The sequence below is a fragment of the Bos indicus genome, chromosome 9 (genome assembly GCF_029378745.1).
Source record: "Bos indicus isolate NIAB-ARS_2022 breed Sahiwal x Tharparkar chromosome 9, NIAB-ARS_B.indTharparkar_mat_pri_1.0, whole genome shotgun sequence".
Taxonomy (NCBI): domain Eukaryota; kingdom Metazoa; phylum Chordata; class Mammalia; order Artiodactyla; family Bovidae; genus Bos; species Bos indicus.
The window spans coordinates 87,136,671-87,158,090 of record NC_091768.1 but is presented as its reverse complement, the minus strand read 5'-3'; the positions used below and the strand labels follow the sequence as shown (position 1 = coordinate 87,158,090).

Here is a 21,420-nt window from a genome sequence, read left to right as displayed (position 1 = left end):
ATGGCTTGTGGTCTCAGGTTCTTTGGTGATGGAGTTAGTTTCTGGGTCATCTCTGGCCAATCATTCTGACTCAGGGTCGTCCCTGGTGTCAGAAATGTGTTCTGACGAGCTTTATTGATATTTCTGAGAGTTTATTTATATAGTACTTACTTTCCTTTAACCCAATTAAATCCAGCTCAGTTACAAATTCATTTTCATGTAAAGACAGAACCAGAGATCTCCTTGTTTTATTGCTTCTGTTTTAAAAATGCTATTTTTTCCCCCTGACTCTGGGGTACCACAGATGGATCAGATGGTTCCTGAGAACCCAGGCAAAAGACTTACATTTTGGAAGGGAGAAATGGAAGCTCCCTTTTTTGTTTGTTTTGTTTTTAAAGTCTTCCAAAATGATTGTGAACAGTGATTGCAGCCATGAAATTAAAAGATGCTTGCTCCTTGGAAGAAAAGCTATGATAAACCTAGATAGCATATTAAAAACCAGAGACATCACTTTCCCAACAAAGGTCCCTATAGTCAAAGCTATGGTTTTTTCAGTAGTCATGTATGGACCTGACAGTTGGGCCATAAGAAGACTGAGCACTGAAGAATTGATGCTTTTGAGCTGTGGTGTTGTGGAAGACTCTTGAGAGTCCCTTGGACAGCAAGGAAATCAAACCAGTCAATCCTAAAGGAAATCAGTCCTGAATATTCATTGGATGGACTGATGCTGAAGTTGAAGCTCCAATACATTGGCCACCTGATGTGAAGAGATGACTCATTGGAAAAGACCTGGGAAAGATGCTGGGAAAGATTGAAGGCAGGAGGAGAAGGGGATGACAGGGGACGGGATGGTTGGATGGCATCACTGACTCAATCGACATGAGTGTGAGCAAGCTCCAGGAGATGGTGAAGGACATGGAAGCCTGGTTCTTGCAGTCCATGGGGTCACAAAGAGTCAGACATGACTGAGTGAAAGAGCAACAAGTAACCCATGCCCACAACTGTAGCAGAGCTTTGCAGGAGCAATTGGACAGAGAAAAGTACATAAAACAAAGATGCTTTTAAATTCACTGACTGAGAGAACCTACCAATGACAGAAAATTAACAAACAAGAAACAAAGAGAGGGTCTTACTGGGAAGTGGCCTCTGGGGCATTTTGTCCAGCCCAGCCCAGCTCTTCTCTCAAGGGGGCCAGTGGGAACCTCAAGCCTGAAGTGGGGACACAAAACAAACAAGTCATGGTGAAAAAGGTGACCCAACAGGGAGTCTCTTGGATGTAAAAGGTCAGGAGTGTAGATATGAGGACCAAGGGAGAGCAAAAGGGAGGAGGGACAGAAAAGACTGAAAAAACGGAAAGGGAGTCATTGCCTTTTCAACCCTTGCACTCTGCGGGTGTCTATTTATTCAGGCACCAACCTGCAGGCTTCCAGAAAGGGCCAGTGAGGGAGGGAGCACCCTGTCCACTGCCCACTGGGGTGATCAAGCCCAGAAACCAGCCCCTTGTACATCGGCTGTGGGCCTGCAGCCCAGAGGTGGGATTCTCACCTACGCATAAACCAGCATATAGATATCTGCCACTTTACTGAGTTCGCAACGGGACTTCTCTTGGCCGCAGGAAAATAGAAGTGAGAATATTGGTCTGATCAGACGTCTAGCCACTACCTAATAAGTGGTTTGAACCTCTATCGTTCTCACAAATCTCCTATGAGGCAGAACCTGCTGGACCAAGACCTGCAGGGTATGAGGTGAGTCTCTCCCACCACCTTGTCACCCATCAAAGTGAGCCATTGACAGCCAGAGGGAGCTTTGTCTCCTAAGCTGGGAGGGGTGATGCTGTCCTTGCCGAGGTCCACTCTCTCAGAAGGATAAGACAGAGAGAGGAGAAGTGGAGAGATAATAGATGAGGGAAAGGGACAAAGGGTGAGGGGGAGCGCGATGCCTGAATGAGGGCCCTGAGGCCCCCAGGGGCCAGGAAGGCAGACCAACCAAACTGGTGACTCTGAGCTGAGGTTCAGGCGGCCACTTGTCACCACAGAGAATTTGCACCCCGAGGTCACAGAGATGCCCAGATGCTCTGGCAGAAAGGGGACAGTAGCCCTTCATGGTTGCCACAGAGTATGTTAGCGACCAGGCTTCTTGGCCTCAGTTCAGTTCATTCAGTCACTCAGTCATGTCCAACTCTTTGTGACCCCATGGACTGCAGCACATGAGGCCTCCCTGTCCATCACCAACTCCCAGTGTTTACTCAAACTCATGCCCATTGAGTCAATGATGCTGCAGGGGCAGGGGCTCTGGGTTCGGCAGACTTGGGTATGCTTGGTGCTGCAGACATGGGTATTGCATAGCTCCTCTTGGTGGAGGTCGCCATTAACCCCACCAAAGAGCTGCCAGAACGTACACAGGACTGGGGGAATAGACTCTTGGAGGGCACGAACAGAACCCTAATCGATAGAAGTGGATAAGAGGCCAGATAAGAAATTTAGGCGAGGCTTCACTGGGACACATGCTGCAGTGTGAGGGCGCAAGCACAAGCCACAGGTTTCCTTGCTAATTCCCTTTGGGGGAGGGCGGTGGGGGAGGCAGGCTGGTCCCTTATTTGGGTGAGGGTAGGGGCAGGTCAAGGCTTAGGACCTGAGGGATGGCTTAGGTGGTCTGCCCACCGTCGTGGCAGTGTCCTGTGCAGGGATCATACCCCGCACCCTGCTTTTCCAGTTGGGTGTTTTATCTTTTCATTCATAATTAAGCCCAACTTGGCATGCATGCAGTTATTTTCAGTCCCTCATAATTTCTTTGTATTTTGTTGCTGGAGGAGATCACTGTCCAGGTGCAAGCACTAGAGCGAAGGTCTACAGATCTAGGTTTCAAGTCCCAGCAGATCTCACTTGCGCTGCTGGACATGTTTCTCATCCACGCTTTCCTCTCAGGCTCAATGGAGTCCATCGGGCTTTCCCATGGAGCTGGTGGATTGCACACTTTCCTGCCCTTTCATACCGTGTCCACCCTGGCAGATTCACTTCTCTGAGCCTTGGATCCCCTCCTCTACCACCTGCCTTGGAAGTTCTGGACTTTCTCTTTCATGCCAGGTGGGCCAGGCCTTTCTCCAGGCTTCCAAGACCCATCCTAGTGGGAGATCAGCACCATCTCCCTGGCCTTGCTAAGTCCTGTGACCCCTAATTGTGAGCTCTCCCTTCTCCAACTTTGGGTTCTATGCTCATCCTGCTATCCACTGTGATCCTGCTTCTTCAGGAGCAGCCTCCAAAGCCTCCCATCTCTCCTCAGGACACTCGGAGACATTCTCACAGTCCTCTGTGTTTAGGCCTCTCCTTCTGAGCTGGCCTGGCCCGCCTCTGGAAAAAATTGTGTCAGTTCATGCTAGGTGTAGAGCTTTTGAATAGAGTGGAGACAGGCATATCCAGGGCCGTGTGGTTTTTTTGCCTGATCAAGGCTTCCTCCTCTTCCTCAGCCAGTACCTGGGGTGTGTTTGGGGTGGTGGGGCAGGCGGGGCCGTCCTGCTCTGTCAGCCCAGCCCTGCAGCCTTACTCCACTCTCACATAACTGGGGAAGGAGCCTATGGGTCTTTTTCTCCCAACCTCACCCTCACTGTGTTTTGCCTTCACACATGCTCACTCTCTTCCCTATAATTTGACCATCAATCCTCAGCCCAGACCTGGACAGCCATGGTGTGAGGTTCAAGGCCAGGTGGACGGAGAGGTTTTTCTCTCCTATGACTGTGGTCTTGCTAACATCACATTCACGAGTCCCCTGGGAGAATTCTGGAGCTGAGGTCCCTATCATTTTCTGAAAATTAGAGGGGAGCCTGGTTGATATCATATTCAAAAGCAGAGACATTACTTTGCCAACAAAGGTCCATCTAGTCAATGCTATGGTTTTTCCTGTGGTCATGTATGGATGTGAGAGTTGGACTGTGAAGAAGGCTGAGCACCGAAGAATTGATGCTTTTGAACTGTGGTGTTGGAGAAGACTCTTGAGAGTCCCTTAGACTGCAAGGAGATCCAACCAGTCCAATCTGAAGGAGATCAGCCCTGGGCTTTCTTTGGAAGGAATGATGCTAAAGCTGAAACTCCAGTACTTTGGCCACCTCATGTGAAGAGTTGACTCATTGGAAAAGACTCTGATGCTGGGAGGGATTGGAGGCACGAGGAGAAGGGGACGACAGAGGATGAGATGGCTGGATGACATCACTGACTTGATGGACGTGAGTCTGAGTGAAGTCTGGGAGTTGGTGATGGACAGGGAGGCCTGGCGTGCTGTGATTCGTGGGGTCGCAAAGAGTCAGACACGACTGAACGACTGAACTGAACTGAACTGAACTGGTTGATATATCCCCTAAAAATGTATTGGAGATGATCATTCTGAACAGGACTAACACTAACAACAACAACCAAAAGGGACGGTAATGAAAGGCTGTCTTGATTCCTGATGTCTATTTTTACCTTATGTTCTTTCTTCATTTCCATCCGTGGACCAGAGCTCTTCAGTTTGTACTGTTTATGCAGTTGGGGAGGCTCCCGTTAGTGACCATTTATCTCTTACTGAGATAAAAGGTAAATATAAAATATGTTTATAATATCCATATTATAAGTATATATTTATATATAAATATATATGTATATATATTAAAATGGTGGATCGGGGCCTTCCCTGGTGGCCCAGTGGTAAAGACTCCATGCTTAGACTGCTAGGGGTAGGGGTTTGATCCCTGGTTAAGGAACAAGATCCTACATGCCTCATGGCATAGCCAAAAAATAAAAATGATGCATCTTAATTTCTATCCTGGGAAACTAAATTTTAAACCTTAAACTTTAAATATTAAAACTAAAAAATTAAAACAGTCCATTAAAGAAAATGCAGCAGTATTCATTAAATTAGAAGTTCAAGGTGACATGAGGAAACAGAGTACAGATTCAAAGGCAGAAAAGACCATCAGTTCCTGAACTACATGATGAAGTGTTTGAGGCAAATGTTGTATTGTCTTCAAGTTTGAAATGCATCAAAAAATGAGATACATTGATCTTATAAAGATACAAACCCTCCAGCACCATGATCTTGGACTGCCTCCCTACAGAACTGTAGAAAAACCTGTGTTTGTTGGGTAAGCCATCCAGTCTGTGGTCCTTTGTATGGCAGGACCAGCTGACTAGTACAGGCTCCTGTGCTGTGCTGGGCCTAGCTGCTCAGTCCTGTCTGACTCTTTGTGACTCCATGTACTATAGCCCTCCAGGCTCCTCTGCCCACAGGGATTCTCCAGGCAAGAATACTCGAGTGAGTTGCCAGGCCCTCTTCCAAGGGATCTTCCCAGCCCAAGGATTGAACCTGGGTCTCTCGCATTGCAGGTGGATTCTTTTACCATCTGATCCACAAGGGAAGCCCAGGAATACTGGAGTGGGTAGTCTATCCCTTCTCCCAGGTCTCTTCCCAACCCAGGAATCGAACCAGGGTTCCTGCCTTGCAGGTGGATTCTTTACCAGCTGAGCTACTTGGGAGCCAAATATAGGCTCCTACCCTCCTACAGAGACTGGGAGATGCCAGTACTATCTCCTTTAATACTTCAGATTCAAAGAGCTGGCTCCCAAGGCCCACACTCTAGATCCTGTAGGCCATAACTGCCAAACCCAGTACGTAACTACTGAACCCCACATGCCTCAGGTCAGTGCTCCACAACAAGAGGAGCCACCTCAGTGAGAAGCCCAAGCACTGCTACTAAAGAGGAGCCCTTGCTAGCTGCAGCTGGAGGAAGCCTGCAAGCAGAAACATAGACCCAGGGCAACCAAAAAAAAAAAAACATCTGTAAACAGATGCCACTCCAGTATTATTCCCTGGGAAATCCCTTGGACATAGGAGCCTGGCTGGGTACAGTCCATGAAGTCTCAAAGCATTGGACATGACTTAGGGACTAAACAGCAGCAACAGCAGCAAAGGAAGTTATACCTTATTAGGTAACACACAGTAAAAAAGCTGATGTCACATAGACTGGCAAATTAGTATCCTTCACTGATTCCTTTTCCACTAGGTGTATAGCTTGTCTTAGTTTCTCATTCTTCCTTTCATCTGGGTGGGTTTGGTCATAGAGTATGCTAGCACATTTAAGTAATAAATGGCCTTAATAAGTCATCTTAAGAGAAAGAAAAAAAGAGATGTCTCCCAGGGCTTTGAGAAAACAGTCCTGAGTTGTAAAACTGGTAAGAGAAAAAGTGACAAGATTTTGAAGCAAAATGCTCTAAGAAAAGGGAAGTTAGAGGCTTAGAGCCTGGAATGAGCTCAAGCTTCATCTCAAGTTTCAGTTCAGTTTAGTTGCTGAGTCATGTCCGACTCTTTGAGACCCCATGAATCGCAGCACGCCAGGCCTCCCTGTCCATCACCAACTCCCGGACTTCACTCAGACTCACGTCCATCGAGTCAATGATGCCATCCAGCCACCTCATCCTCTGTCGTCCCCTTCTCCTCCTGCCCCCAATCCCTCCCAGCATCAGAGTCTTTTCCAATGAGTCAACTCTTCACATGAGGTGGCCAAAGTACTGGAGTTTCAGCTTTAGCATCATTCCTTCCAAAGAACACCCAGGGCTGATCTCCTTCAGATTGGACTGGTTGGATCTCCTTGCAGTCCAAGGGACTCTTAAGAGTCTTCTCCAATACCACAGTTCAAAAGCATCAATTCTTCAGCGCTCAACTTTCTTCATAGTCCAGCTCTCACATCCATACATGACCACAGGAAAAACCATAGCTTTGACTAGACGAACCTTTGTTGGCAAAGTAATGTCTCTGCTTTTGAATATGCTATCTAGGTTGGTCATAACTTTCCTTCCAAGGAGTAAGCATCTTTTAATTTCATGGCTACAGTCACCCTCTGCAGAGATTTTGGAGCCCCCCAAAATAAAGTCTGACACTGTTTCCACTGTTTCCCCATCTATTTCCCATGAAGTGATGGGACCAGTTGCCATGATCTTCGTTTTCTGAATGTTGAGCTTTAAGCCAACTTTTTGACTCTCCACTTTCACTTTCATCAAGAGGCTTTTTAGTTCCTCTTCACTTTCTGCCATAAGGCTAGTGTCATCTGCATATCTGAGGTTATTGATATTTCTCCCAGCAATCTTGATTCCAGCTTGTGTTTCTTCCAGCCCAGCATTTCTCATGATGTACTCTGCATAGAAGTTAAATAAGCAGAGTGACAATATACAGCCTTGACGTACTCCTTTTCCTATTTGGAACCAATGTGTTGTTCCATGCCCTGTTCTAACTGTTGCTTCCTGACCTGCCTACAGATTTCTCAAGAGGCAGGTCAGGTGGTCTGGTAGTTTAGTCCAGCTAAAAGAAATATTAAGGTTACCCTGGTCACATTTCTCAAAATAAAGCCAGTGGAAACCACACAGCAACTTATATAAGGAAGAGAAAGTCCTCAATAGTCAGGATAAAGGAGGTCAAACCAAAATCTCCAAAAAGATACAGACTAGCAAGTGATCACGATGATGATAATGATAAAAATAAAAGGTGAGTTTGATTCTGATATTTGCACAGACAAAAAAATGTGGGTTGAAGCTTCACTTCTGTGTTAGAATAGAGGGATATTCCTCTATTGTATAACAGGAATAATAATAGGAATATTGTAATATTCCTCTTTTTGTGACAGTATTTCAGCCCATAATTTTACCATCTATTGATGATCCTGGACTGATAAGATATTCATTAACACTAGAAAACTAGCAGTAACTGAACATGTATTCATTCAATAACTATTTATTGGGCTCTTGCTAAGAAATGGGAACTTGGCAGGCACGGAGACAGCAGCTGCCCCTGTTGAGCATCTCCTCACACAGTGTGGCCAGGATCTCTCTCTCTGTGTCAACCACACTCTTCATCTGAACCACAGAGCACAGTAATTGAGTTCAGTTACTATTTTCTCAGTTCATCCCACAAGGATGGCATGTGGCCAGAACCAGTTTTAGATGTCTGGATGAGAAGTTAATTCACTACATACTGTGAAATTAACTCCATACAGCAGTTCTTCCAATTAACTAGATTGATGAAATCAGATGGAAGGGGGTTCAGTTATTTTGAGAAATCATTTTCTAGGTGTTGAGTATAGACCATGGGAAAGTATATGACCAGGGAGTCCAAGCCAGAATTCCCTCTTCTCCTCCTGCTTCTGTCACACCTGAGACAGGCTGGGACCTGGACAAAGGTCTCATGAAGCATAAAAATGCAAAGACAGTATAAAGGGAGAAAAAGTGCTGCATGTATGCACAGTTGGGACAAATTATGAGCAACAAGATACAAAAAGATCAAACCCCAGCTGCCACTACTGAGGTGTTGGGAGCAAAAGCAAGGTAGTGAGTATAAGCCGACACACAGCACCACTAACGGGGTGGTCAGACAACCTATGCCACCCCTCCTGCCTGACCCACAGGTCCACCCCCAACATCACCCCACATAAGGGACCAGCTTGTCCTCCTCAGGATTGAGCGAGGGAACTTGTTTCCCTTCCCTCAAACTGTAGCAAGAATTCTGATGAAACAGAGCGGGACCCTATGGTCCTTGCCCCACCATGTGCTCAGCCTGCCTTTTGTCCATGGAAAAGCTTTAGCCACACACTAAGCTTAATCAGAGAAGTGAGAAAATGCAGAAACTAGGGGAAATAGTCAAAGGAGACCAAATAAGAATAATGTAGTCATTAAACGTAGTCAAGGACTTTGAGGTCCTTCTCAAGGGCTATTGATAATATTCTGAGCTCTATCCTGTGAGCTGTCTTATAGATACATAAATTCCCACCAGTTGGAAGAAATTAGCTACATGATGACCAGACTGTAGCCATGATATAAGCTGCCACAATTCCAAGAATTGTCCTCAAGGAGATGAGAACAAACCAACCATAGAACCAAAGATTAATTGTCCTTGAAACAATCAAGATGACTCTGGTCAGACCATCCATGACCAATTTGGAGATGACTGTCAGAGCTGACTGTGCTGTTTCTGCATGCAACCCCGTCCCTCTGTCTATAAAAGTTCTTGCCCACTGATTGTCAGTTGGGGAGAGTCAGCCTTTGGACAGATGTCCATCCTTCCCACACCCCGCTCACCTCCATTTGTTGTTTAGTCGCTAAGTGTGTGACTCTTTGTGACCCCATGGACTGTAGCCTGCCAGACTCCTCTGTCCATGGGACTTTCCAGGCAAGAATACTGGGGTGGGTTGCTATTTCCTTCTGCAAGGAATCTTTCTGAGGCAGGGATTGAACCCAAACCTCCTGCATTGATGGGTGGATTCTGGACAGATTCTTTACCACTGAGCCACCATGGAGGTCCCCTACCCCCTTCCCCTCCACCATTGCTGGCATCCAAAATAAGGCAAACTTTCCTTTCCATCAACGTGACCTCTCTAATGGTTTTTGAGCAGGAAGCAGCCAGACCCTAGTTTCAGGAACACCAATAAAACCTAGTCTGAATTTCTTCTCTGGCCTCTTATCAATTTCTGTCGGTTAAATAACCGAGAGGAGGTACCCCACGTCCACGGTAAGGAGCAGCGGCTGTGCTTTGCTGGAGCAGCCATGAAGAGATACCCCACATTCAAGGTAAGAGAAATCCAAGTGAGACCATAGGCACTGAGAGAGGGCATCAGAGGGCAGACAGACAGAAACCACAATCACAGACAACTAGCCAATCTGATCACACGGACCACAGCCTTGTCTAACCCAGTGAAACCAAGCCATGCCATGTGGGGCCACCCAAGACAGGCATTGATGGTGGATTCTGGGCAGATTCTTTACCACTGAGCCATCATGGACGTCCCCTACCCTCTTCCCCTCCACCATTGCTGGCATCCAAAATCAGGCAAACTTTCCTTTCCATCAACATGACCTCTTTAATGACTTTTGAGTAGGAAGCAGCCAGACCCTAGTTTGGTCATGGTGGAGAGGTCTGACAGAATGCGGTCCACTGGAGAAGGGAATGGCAAGCCACTTCAGTATTCTTGCCTTGAGAACCCCATGAACAATATGAAAAGGCAAAAAGACAGGACACTGAAAGATAAACTCCCCAGGTTGGTAGGTGCCCAACATGCTACTGGAGATCAGTGGAGAAATAACTCCAGAAAGAATGAAGGGATGGAGCCAAAGCAAAAACAACACCCTGTTGTGGGTGCGACTGGTGATAGAAGCAAGGTCAGATGCTGTAAAGACCAAGATTGCATAGGAACCTGGAATGTCAGGTCCATGAACCAAGGCAAATGGAAGTGGTCGAACAGGAGGTGACAAGAGTGAACATCAACATTCTTGGAATCAGCAAACTAAGATGGACTGGAATGGGTGAATTGAACTCAGATGACCATTATATCTACTACTGTGGGCAGGACTCCCTTAGAAGAAATGGAGTAGCCAGCATGGTCAACAAAAGGGTCTGAAGTGCAGTACTTGGATGCAATCTCAAAAATGACAGAATGATCTCTATTTGTTTCCAAGGCAAACCATTCAATATCATGGTAATCCAAGTCTATGCCCCAACCAGTAACACTGAAGAAACTAAAGAGTTCTATGATGACCTACAAGACCTTTTAGAACTAACACCCAAAAAAGATGTCCTTTTCATTATAGGGGACTGGAATGCAAAAGTAGAAAGTCAAGAAACACCTGGAGTAACAGGCAAATTGGGCCTTGGAGTACAGAATGAAGCAGGGCAAAGGCTAATAGAGTTCTACCAAGAGAATGCACTGGTCATAGCAAACACCCTCTTCCAACAACACAAGAGAAGACTCTACACATGGACATCATCAGATGGTCGACACTGAAATCAGATTGATTATATTCTTTGCAGCCAAAGATGGAGAAGCTGTACACAGTCAGCAAAAACAAGACCAGGAGCTGACTGTGGCTCAGATCATGAACTCCTTATTGCCAAATTCAGCCTGAAATTGAAGAAAGTGGAGAAAACCACTAGAACATTCAGGTATGAACTAAATCAAATCCCTTATGACTATACAGTGGAAGTGAGAATTAGATTTAAAGGACTATATCTGATAGATATAGTGCCTGATGAACTATGGACGGAGGTTCATGACATTGTACAGGAGACAAGAATCAAGACCATCCCCAAGAAAAAGAAATGTGAAAAAGTAAAATGGCTGTCTGAGGAGGCCTTATAAATAGCTGTGAAAAGAAGAGAAGCAAAAAGCAAAGGGGAAAAGGAAAGATATACCCATTTGAATGCAGAGTTCCGAAGAATAGCAAGGAGAGATAAGAAAGCCTTCCTCAGTGATCAATGCAAAGAAATAGAGGAAAACAATAGAATGGGAAAGACTAGAGATCTCTTCAAGAAAACTAGAGATACCAAGGGAACATTTCATGCAAAGATGGGCCCGATAAAGGACAGAAATGGTATGGACCTAACAGAGGCAGAAGATATTAAGAAGAGGTGGCAAGAATACACAGAAGAACTGTACAAAAAAGATCTTCATGACTAAGATAATCACGATGGTGTGATCACTCACCTAGAGCCAGACATCCTGGAATGTGAAGTCAAGTGGGCCTTAGGAAGCATCACTACAAACAAAGCTAGTGGAGGTGATGGAATTCCAGTTGAGCTCTTTCAAATCCTGCAAGATGATGCTGTGAAAGTGCTGCACACAATATGCCAGCAAATTTGGAAGACTCAGCAGTGGCCACAGGACTGGAAAATGTCAGTTTTCATTCCAATCCCCAAGAAAGGCAATGCCATAGAATGCTCAAACTACCACACAATTGCACTCATCTCACATGCTAGTAAAGTGATGCTTAAAATTCTCCAAGCCAGGCTTCAGCAATACATGAACTGTGAACTTCCAGATGTTCAAGCTGGTTTTAGAAAAGGCAGAGGAACCAGAGATCAAATTGCCAACATCCGCTGGATCATCAAAAAAGCAAGAGAGTTCCAGAAAAACATCTATTTCTGCTTTATTGACTATGCCAAAGCCTTTGACTGTGTGGATCACAATAAACTGTGGAAAATTCTGAAAGAGATGGAAATACCAGACCACCTGACCTGCCTCTTGAGAAACCTATATGCAGGTCAGGAAGCAACAGTTAGAACTGGACATGGAACAACAGACTGGTTCCAAATAGGAAAAGGAGTACGTCAAGGCTGTATATTGTCACCCTGCTTATTTAACTTCTATGCAGAGTACATCATGAGAAATACTGGGCTGGAAGAAGCACAAGCTGGAATCAAGATTGCCAGGAGAAATATCAATAACCTCAGATATGCAGATGATACCACCCTTATGGCAGAAAGAAAAGAAGAAATAAAGAGCCTCTTGAATGTAAAAAAGGAGAGTGAAAAAGTTGGCTTAAAGCTCAACATTCAGAAAACTAAGACCATGGCATCTGGTCCCATCACTTCATGGCAAATAGATGGGGAAACAATGGAAACAGTGGCTGACTTTATTTTTCTGGGATCCAAAATCACTGCAGATGGTGATTGCAGCCATGAAATTCAAAGATGCTTATTCCTTGGAAGGAAAGTTATGACCAGCTGAGACAGCATATTAAAAAGCAGAGACATTACTTTGTCAACAAAGGTCCATCTACTCAAGGCCTTGGTTTTGCCAGTGGTCATGTATAGATGTGAGAGTTGGACTATAAAGACAGCTGAGTGCCGAAGAATTGATGCTTTTGAACTGTGGTGTTGGAGAAGACTCTTTAAGAGTTCCTTGGACTGCAAGGAGATTCAACCATGCATCCTAAAGGAAATCAGTCCTGGGTGTTCATTGGAAGGACTGATGGTGAAGTTGAAATGCCAGTCCTTTGGCCACCTGATGCAAAGAGCTGACTCATTGGAAAAGACCCTGATGGTGGGAAAGATTGAGGGCAGGAGGAGAAGGGGACGACAGAGGATGAGATGGTTGGATGGCATCATTGACTCAATGGACATGGGTTTGGGTGGACTCCGGGAGTGATGGAAAGGGAGGCCTGGCATGCTGCGGTTCATGGGGTCACAAGGAGTTGGACACGACTAAGAGAATGAACTGAACTGAACTGAAATATTCCCAGTGATTTTGGAGGGAGAGCAGTGAGTTGTCCTGAAGAGAGACCTTTCTTCCCTGGACAGAGATTGAACCTTGGTAGCCTGGATGAAAACCCCGGAACCCTAGCCACAAGACCACCAGGGACTAGAGGCTAGAAGCAAAGTGGCCCTGGTTCTTTCCCCCATTTGAAAGGAAGAATGTTTCAAGGAAGCAAAAACTGTAAAATAGGTACAAAGCTTATTATTAGAGACACAGCACAATGTTTGAGAGAGAACACAGAAAAACTGGCTGTTTATTTAAGACAGAAGCAAGGCAGAAATAAATACCCAGAGAGAAAAGGCATGGGCATTGTCTTTAATGAGGAGGAGTACAGTATGTCACAAGCTCTTCAGAACACACACCGGAGAGGAGTGTGGGCATCCTGAGGGAGGAGGAGCTCAGTATGAAGGTGATGTAAATTACTTATGTAGGACAGTCCTTCGGGTCTTTGTTTACCTTTGGCCAATTATCTTGTTTCTTTCTTCACACCTGCCTGGTCCATGGAACCTCCCCAAGATGCATGTGCTATAAGGCGAGCGTGGAGAAAAAGAGAATGAGCCAGGAATTCAGGCAGAGAAAGGTTTATTATAAGAAGAAAGAAAGCAAGCAACTGGATTTAGAGAGAAACTGGTGCTCTCTTTTTACAGCCAACACTTCTTATACCCTATCGATGGGAAATTGTTCCCCAGAGGGAGGGGGCCACAATTGATCTTTAGCCCACAGCTGGGGTCTTGTGGTCACTTAGTGAAAGGGTTCTCATGGTCGGGTGGTCAAGGAGTCTTGAGAAACTGGCACCAGCAGGGAAAAACAGGATATCACCTTAAGGAAGAAACAGGATGCCCATCAGGGCAATGTGGCCACTGTGACTTCATCCCTTGTTTGTCAGGTCACCACAATGGGCCCATATTTTAACTATACAATAAGAGCCCCTTGTGAACCCTAACTTCCAGCCTTTTTGATATAGGATAAGTGAAGAAGAACTGAAGAGCCTCTTGATGAATGTGAAAGAGGAGAGTGAAAATGTTGCCTTAAAGCTCAACATTCAGAAAACTAAGATCATGGCATTTGGTCCCATCACTTCATGGCAAATAGATGGGGAAACAATGGAAACAGTGGCTGCCTATTTTTCTGGCATCCAAACTCACTGCAAATGGTGACTGCAGCCATAAAATTAAAATACACTTACTCCTTGGAAGGAAAGTTATGACCAACTGAGATAGCATATTAAAAAGCAGAGACATTATTTTGCCAACAAAGGTCCGTCTAGTCAGGGCCTTGGTTTTTCCAGTGGTCATGTATGGATGTGAGAGTTGGACTATAAAGAAAGCTGAGGGCTGAAGAATTGATGCTTTTGAACTGTGGTGTTGGAGAAGACTGTTGAGAGTACCTTGGACTGCAGAGAGATCCAACCAGTCCATCCTAAAGGAGATCAGTCCTGGGTATTTCATTGGAAGGACTGATGTTGAAGCTGAAACTCCAATATTTTGGCCACCTGATGTGAAGAGCAGAATCACTTGAGAAGACCCTGATGCTGAGAAAGTTTGAGGGCAGGAAAAGAAGGGGACGACAGAGGATAGGATGGTTAGATGGCATCACCGACACAATGGACATGGGTTTGGGTGGACTCAGGGAGTGGGTGATGGACAGGGAGCCCTGGCCTGCTGCAGTACATGGGGTCGCAAAGATTCAGACACAACTGAGTGACTGAACTGAATTGATGATCTGTGCACAGAGCTCCTTCTGGTCCCTTCATAGTATTGATGAACTGAAGTAGGTCCCTTCCCTACTGCTCTCTGCCCTTGAAGGAAAACCAGGTCCCTTCCCTACTGCTCTCTGGTCCCTACATCCTACTGCTGAAGGGAAGTAGGCCCCTTCCCTACTGCTCTCGGCCACTGAAGGACCAGCAGATCCTTCCTTCCTTCTCTCTGGTCCCTTCTTACTATTGCTGAAGAGATGTACGTCCCTTCCCTACTGCTCTCTGGTCCCTTCTTACTCCTGCTGAAGGGAATTAGGTCCCATCCCTGCTGCTCTGGGCCCTTGAAGGACTAGCACTCTTTAAGACAGATCAGTTAATACTGGCAGTGTGGCCGGGGTAGGAGCTATTCATCTTTCAAGGGCTCGGGCCAGGTGGGCAGCAGCAAGTGGCCTAGCTTCCTTCTCCGGGGTGGTGGAGGTGGGCGCTCACAGCAGGATGGATGTGCAGGGCGGTCTCCCTCAGATGGGGATCTGGCAGGCTGCCGCTGGTACAGCTCGGGTCCGCTAGGCTGCCTGCGGCCCAGCCCCACCACCCCCACCCCTGCCCCCGGAACTCCCAGGCACTGTATCAGTGTTTGGGCTCGAGCTGTCCTGTCCTGGCAAAGTAGATTCTGAAGTTACGACACTAAATGCACCTCAACTTGACAGTAACTTCAAAAAGCTTCACATCTTAGAGTTGAAACAAAGGAAAAGTTGCCATCCAGAAATTGAGAAAGGAAAAACTTCAGCCTTGGACAAAACTACTAGCGGAAGAACCCATTTATGATCCTGTACATGCAGCTCCAGCCGTGTCTACACGTGTGTTTTATATCAGCCTAGGGGTTTGCTGTCCAGTATATTTCTTGTAGTACTAGTATTAGCTGTTTTGCATCTTCATAGTGTAAAAAGGATTGAACTGGGAGATAGCATCAGCGCCAGCAGTAGTTCCCAAGGGCTGTCTCAGTCCCAGTTGTTCCCAGATGTCTCGGTATGTGAGAGGCAACACACCCAACAATACAACTCCCATCTCCAGTTATCTGACCTTGTGGCTAGAGGAGTACGATTTGAGAAGTGTCGCTCTTTTGGAGGCCAGAGCTTAGGTGAATGATATCAAAATATCTATCCAGGGAGAGGAACTCAAAAGATATATTCTAAGAAGGTACCTTTTGGTGTACTTCCCATGGGGTTTATGTAGACGAAAAAGATCCAGATAAAGAGCAACACAGCATTTGTAAAAACAGTTAGAGATCGAGCTTCTGAAATTCAGGTGACTATGATGCTCCCTGAAAGTTGTGAGCTATGAGATCTCATCACAGAAATCTTCCTATTAGCCACATGTGAACAGAAGAAGGGGAAAAGCCCATGGTGGATTGCCTTACATGTACTGGGGGTATCTTAAATTGTTTTTATGACAGTGCAAATATGTAGAAGCCGATAGTCAGCAGGAAACTTCTCAACAAAAGCTAGTTCACATGGCTGCTCAGATTGCCTGTGGAATGAGCTACCTGGTCAGAAAGAAGTCATCCATAAAGACCTGGCTCCTAGGATCTCTGTCATTGATGACAACTTCAAGTTAAGAGCAAAGCCACTCCCTCTCCAGAGTCTTGTTCCCCATGGACTCTCACTGTCTGGGGAACAACAAAAACACGGGATTGATGGATGGCTTTTGAAAGTCTGGTTAAAAATGAGTTCTCCATCCTTCCCTGGTGATCCAGTGGCTAAGACTCCACACTCCCAATGCAGGGGCCTGAGTTCGATCTCTGGTGGGGGAACTGGATCCTGCATGCCACAACTAAGAAGTCAGCATGCTGCTACTAAAAGAGCCCACGTGTTTATGACTCTGCCAAACGTCCTAAGTGGACATCTACCCGTTTGATGTGGCCCAGTACCTGAAAGAGGGTTATCAAATAGCCCAGATTATCAACTGTCCTGATTTGCTGTTATGGGCTTGTCCTGGGCCTTCGATCCAGAGGAGAGGTGGAGTTCCAGAAGCTGGCCCAGTGTCTCACAGAGGTCCATGCGGCTCTGGGGCCCTGTGTCTGACTCTTCTCTCACAGTCCCCCAGCATCAGGAGGAAGGTGCCTGTCGAGGCCCACTTGGAGCCAGCCAGTCACATACATCACCCAGAATCACAGAAGCAGATTTGTGTTCCAGAACAACGTGCCTTAGGAATGCTTTAGCATCTGAACTTTCTAAGACAGACTTACGGATATGGAATACTTTCTCATATCACTTTTATTAGGTTTAACTAAAATGTTGTGTAAATTTTTTACACATAGTTGCCTTTGAGGTATAGGTATATTCTTACAAAATAGTTTTTATAATTGTTTAAACATACATATTAATCTTACTACACCAACTGCTTTTTATTTTCTTAACTTCTGCAAGATAATGCACATGAATTCACCTTTAAAGTTTTGCTTTCTTTCTTTCTTTTGGGAGTAATTTGTCTTCAACATACAGTACTTTTCCTTAGGAAAATAAAAACTGTCCAGCAGTTATGGGCTAATGCCCGCCTCTCCTTTGCTGCAGAGTAGCTACCTTGGTCCAAAGTGCCATGGAGGAAACCACAGATGTGAGCAGAGGATAGTGGCCATATAACAAGTCTAGTGTCACATCTAGGCCAGCTTCTGGTGGGTCTTGCTTGTTCCCTGTGGCCCTGCTTATGCCAAAACACATAATCGCTTCATCCTGTAATGGCTAGTCTAGCTGAACTAATGATTAGGGGTTGATGAGCCCATATCACGATGGTCAACTCTGACATTCCATGACCAGAGGCCTCATCTCTGCCAGGCCCTAGAAAACATACCAGGAGCCACATTTGAATGGTGTGACTTTCTCCAGTGCAACACTCAGGGTCTGTGTTGTGAGCCTTCAAGTAGAAAATGGCACGTAGCACCTTTCTGGCCACAGATACCTCTGACATCATGAGTTCTGCTGGGTCATCTGCCCAAGAAGCAGCTCCAGCCGTGCTCATCATTCACCAATTGTGACTGCTTTTGTGCTAGGACAGCAGGTTACAGCAGGGACCCGGGGTCTGCGAAGCCTAAACTATTTCTTCTGTACCATTTACAGGAAACCTAAGGCCACAGTGGTATTAAATGGAGATAGGATAGGGACCACACCCCTGCAGCCCTTGAGAGGTTGTCAGTTGGGTACTTGTCTCTGTATTTCGTCCAGGATATTGTGTACATGTACTATTGGTGGATGGGGAGGTAGGGTCTGAAGTTTGAATCTGGAATTCACTATATGGTAGCCTTCACCTCACAATAATTTACCAGCTACTCAGGTCTCAAAGAATGTCACAAGTCCAGGAATGTGAAATGACCACTGTGTGGTCTGTGGACCCAGTGACAACCACTGTAAGCAGAACCTGGGACTGCTGTCCATTGATGGCCTGGTAGTCCAAGCATCGCTTCAGCAACTGGGGGACTTGATGATGCTATGCTTCCTGTGCCTGATATTAGGACTACACTAGGTGCAACGTGAATGTGAGAGTAGTTTCTGCTTCTGCAGGTTCACTTACCCCAGTGAATAACCATGTGGCTCTTTTGGGAAAATGGAAGGAACTTTTGCACTAGATGTGGTGATGAAAGGGCCTTCCTCTTTAGAACATGGCTTCTTTCTCTGGTGATACCTTCTGAGAAGTGGCTCAGATCTGGAAAATGGGCCTGGATCAGGTGTTTGGTAGGGATGGCTGCCTTTGGCTTCCTGATCATCCAGCCTTGTGTTCTGTCTCTCTTTATTTCTTTCAATGGTACAGTTTGTATCTAGGTTCCTGCCCATCTGCTTGCCTTTAGGATCGCCCTGTGTTATGAGCCAGCATCATACTATCTGCACTCAGGCCCTGGCTGGCATTGAGACTCCCTAATCACTTTGACTCCTGCACCTACTTTTCTGCTGACCTAGAGCACCCCCACCTGGAATCTGATTTTTCCACAACTCCCATCCCTGTTCCTGATAGAAGCCCACAGGAAACACCATGTCCTATCACCATCCCTGACCTTCTGCAAAAAGTCATCTTTGAGATATTGGATATGCTTCTCATCCACGCTTTCTTCTCAGGCTCCATGGAGTCCATCAGGCTTTCCTATGGAGCGGGTGGACTGCACTCTTTCCTGCCCTTTCATACCGTGTCCGCCCTGGCAGATTCACTTCTCTGAGCCTTGGATCCCCTCCTCTACCACCTGCCTCGGAAGTTCTAGATCTTCTCTTTCATGCCATGTGAGCCAGGCCTTTTTCTAGGTTTCTAAGACCCATCCTAGTGAGAGACCACCACGTCTCCCTGGCCTTGCTATGCCCAGTGACCCGTGATTAAAAACTCTCCCTTATCTAGGTTTGGGTTCTGAGCTCATCCTCCCCACCCCCAGCCCCACTGGCTGTGATCCGCTTCCTCAGGAACAGCCCCCTCACCCTCTGCGTCTCCCACAGGACACTCAGGAGAGAAGCTGACAGTCCTCTGGATTTAGGCCTTTCCTTCTGAACCAGCCTGGCCCATCCCTGGGAAACACATGTGTCGGTTAGTGCCACATGCAGAGCTTGTGAGCAGAGTGGAAATGAGCATATCCAGGGTTGTGGTGTTTCTTGCCTGACTGAGGCTTCATCATCTTCCTCAGTCGTAACTGGTGAGGGGGGTGGGGGTGGCACCAGCGGGGCAATGCTGCTCGTCAGCCCAGCCCTGCAGCCCTACTCTGCTCTCACAGAACTGGGAGAAGAGGCCTATGTGTCCTTCTCAACCTCAACCACAGCCGCACTGGGTTTGCCTTCACAGATGCTCACTCTCTTATCCTTTAACTTCACCGTCGATCCTCCAGCCCAGACCTGGACAGACCGTGCTGTGGATGGTTCAAGGCTAGGGGATGGAGAGGTTTTTCTCTTCTATGATCATCGCTAAGATCCATATCACAAGTCCAGTTGGGGAGAAGAAGTGAAACCTAAAGGCCTGGGAAACACAGATCGAAATACTCAGAGACATCAGGGACCAATTGCTTGGCTTTACACTGGAGAAACACACAGTCACAGGTACGTTAGACATAGTCCAAGTACAGGAGGAGCAGATTGGAGGCTTAAAAATACAGTTGATATTAGTCCTTTCCTAGATGTCCAGTGGAGAAGAGCAGCTATTGCATGAGAGACCAGGCCAGATTAGCTGCGCCCAGTTGACATGGACCCAGGGGAGTGTGGACCCAGGTGGGGCAAAGAAATCTGTCAAGCCCAAAGGCTGAGCTCTTTCTTTCCCATGGTGGGAGCAGACCCTCTCACCCTGCAGGCCAGGATGACATGTCGCTGTGAGGATGACAGGACACGTCAGTGATCCTGGCAGTTTGGCTTGAATGGACAAATGAGCCTCCACTTTGATTTGGAGAATGGACACTGGAGAGTGGGTCACCTGGAGGCAGATGGATGAAAGAGAAGTGGGAGAATGACAGAGCTGTGGACCGACTTCTTGAAGAAGGTCTCCATGGGAGACTGTCGGGCTTGGCTTCCAGGATTTCATGGCGTGCTGGGAGAAAATGTTGAAGACCACGGGTAAGTGAGAAGGGAGGAGAAAGTGATAGTCTTCTCATAGTGACATGGACCCACCCGTGTGTGTGTGTGTGTGTGTGTTTGAGAATGTGATCCATCAGAGGTGAGTTGTCCTGGGAGAGCAATGACCCGGGGATGCTCTGTCATCCTCCCTTCTCTTCTTCTACCCCCTGACGTCTCTCTCACAGCACAGGGCCTTTGGACGATTGAACATGGATTTTCCGCTGTCCCAAACCTGTAGACATCTTTTTAATTTCATGGATTTATTTCTCCTCTACCCTCTTTCCAGAATCAATTTTTCAAATGTCACCAATCCTACATCTGGAAATCTGTCAATAACCACCTCTGCTGTCAGCTTCCTGAGGACTCCATTTTCATGTCACCATCTCTATCTCACAGCAGGACTGAATGGCTGTGTTGGAAACCTTGTTCCTCATTAGCTGTCAGAGCCCCCTGAGGACTGGACTCCTCCCTTCCCCCCATCTCACCTGAGGATCTATCTCAGGGGCCTCCATGAGATATGTGTAAACTGTCTGCAAAGTAGGGGTACCTGAGTCAGGGGGGCGAGGCGGCATCAGCTTAGTTTGTGGTCTGGACAAGGGCTTCACTCTGACACTCCTTGAAGCATCACCAACCACGGGCCCCTCTACCTGTACCGCAGCCACGCCACAGCATCAAGTCCAAAGCCTGGATCCTCCCGTGCTCCTCACCAGTTCATCACAACTGTCAATCCTGGCTGAGTCCTTTCCAGGAAAGAGGTCCTGAGGGCAGAATTCAGAGGGAAGGGCAGGGGTACAGGGCTGGAGTTGAGGATGGGGAAGGTGAATCCCAGCCAACCACCTGCCCCTCACTGAACCTCCTCATCCTGGAAATGGAGCAGGGGGGATAAGACCCCATATCACCTGAGAGCAGAACTCGACAAGCTCAGCCCTGAGTTCTGAGCAGCCTCATCTGTCCAGGTGACATTGTGAAAAGGGAGGGCGCCTTCACTAGGCTGAGGGCCTATTGATGCTTAAATGGTTCATGCCAAGTCCCCTGACTGAGCACAGACTGCTGGCTGGCAGGGCCCCTGGTAGGTGTGTGAGATACAGCAGGCACTCAGGGGGAGGGCAGGACTCACAGGGGCTGAGAAGCAGTGT

At 46.8% G+C, this 21,420-nt stretch overlaps 2 pseudogenes; both read left to right on the top strand.

Moving 5' to 3' along the window:
- Positions 1-3,549: 3,549 nt before the first annotated feature.
- Positions 3,550-20,522, top strand: LOC109563578 (UL16-binding protein 3-like; annotated as a pseudogene).
- LOC139185006 (tyrosine-protein kinase RYK-like) lies at positions 15,213-16,798 on the top strand (annotated as a pseudogene).
- Positions 20,523-21,420: the final 898 nt, after the last annotated feature.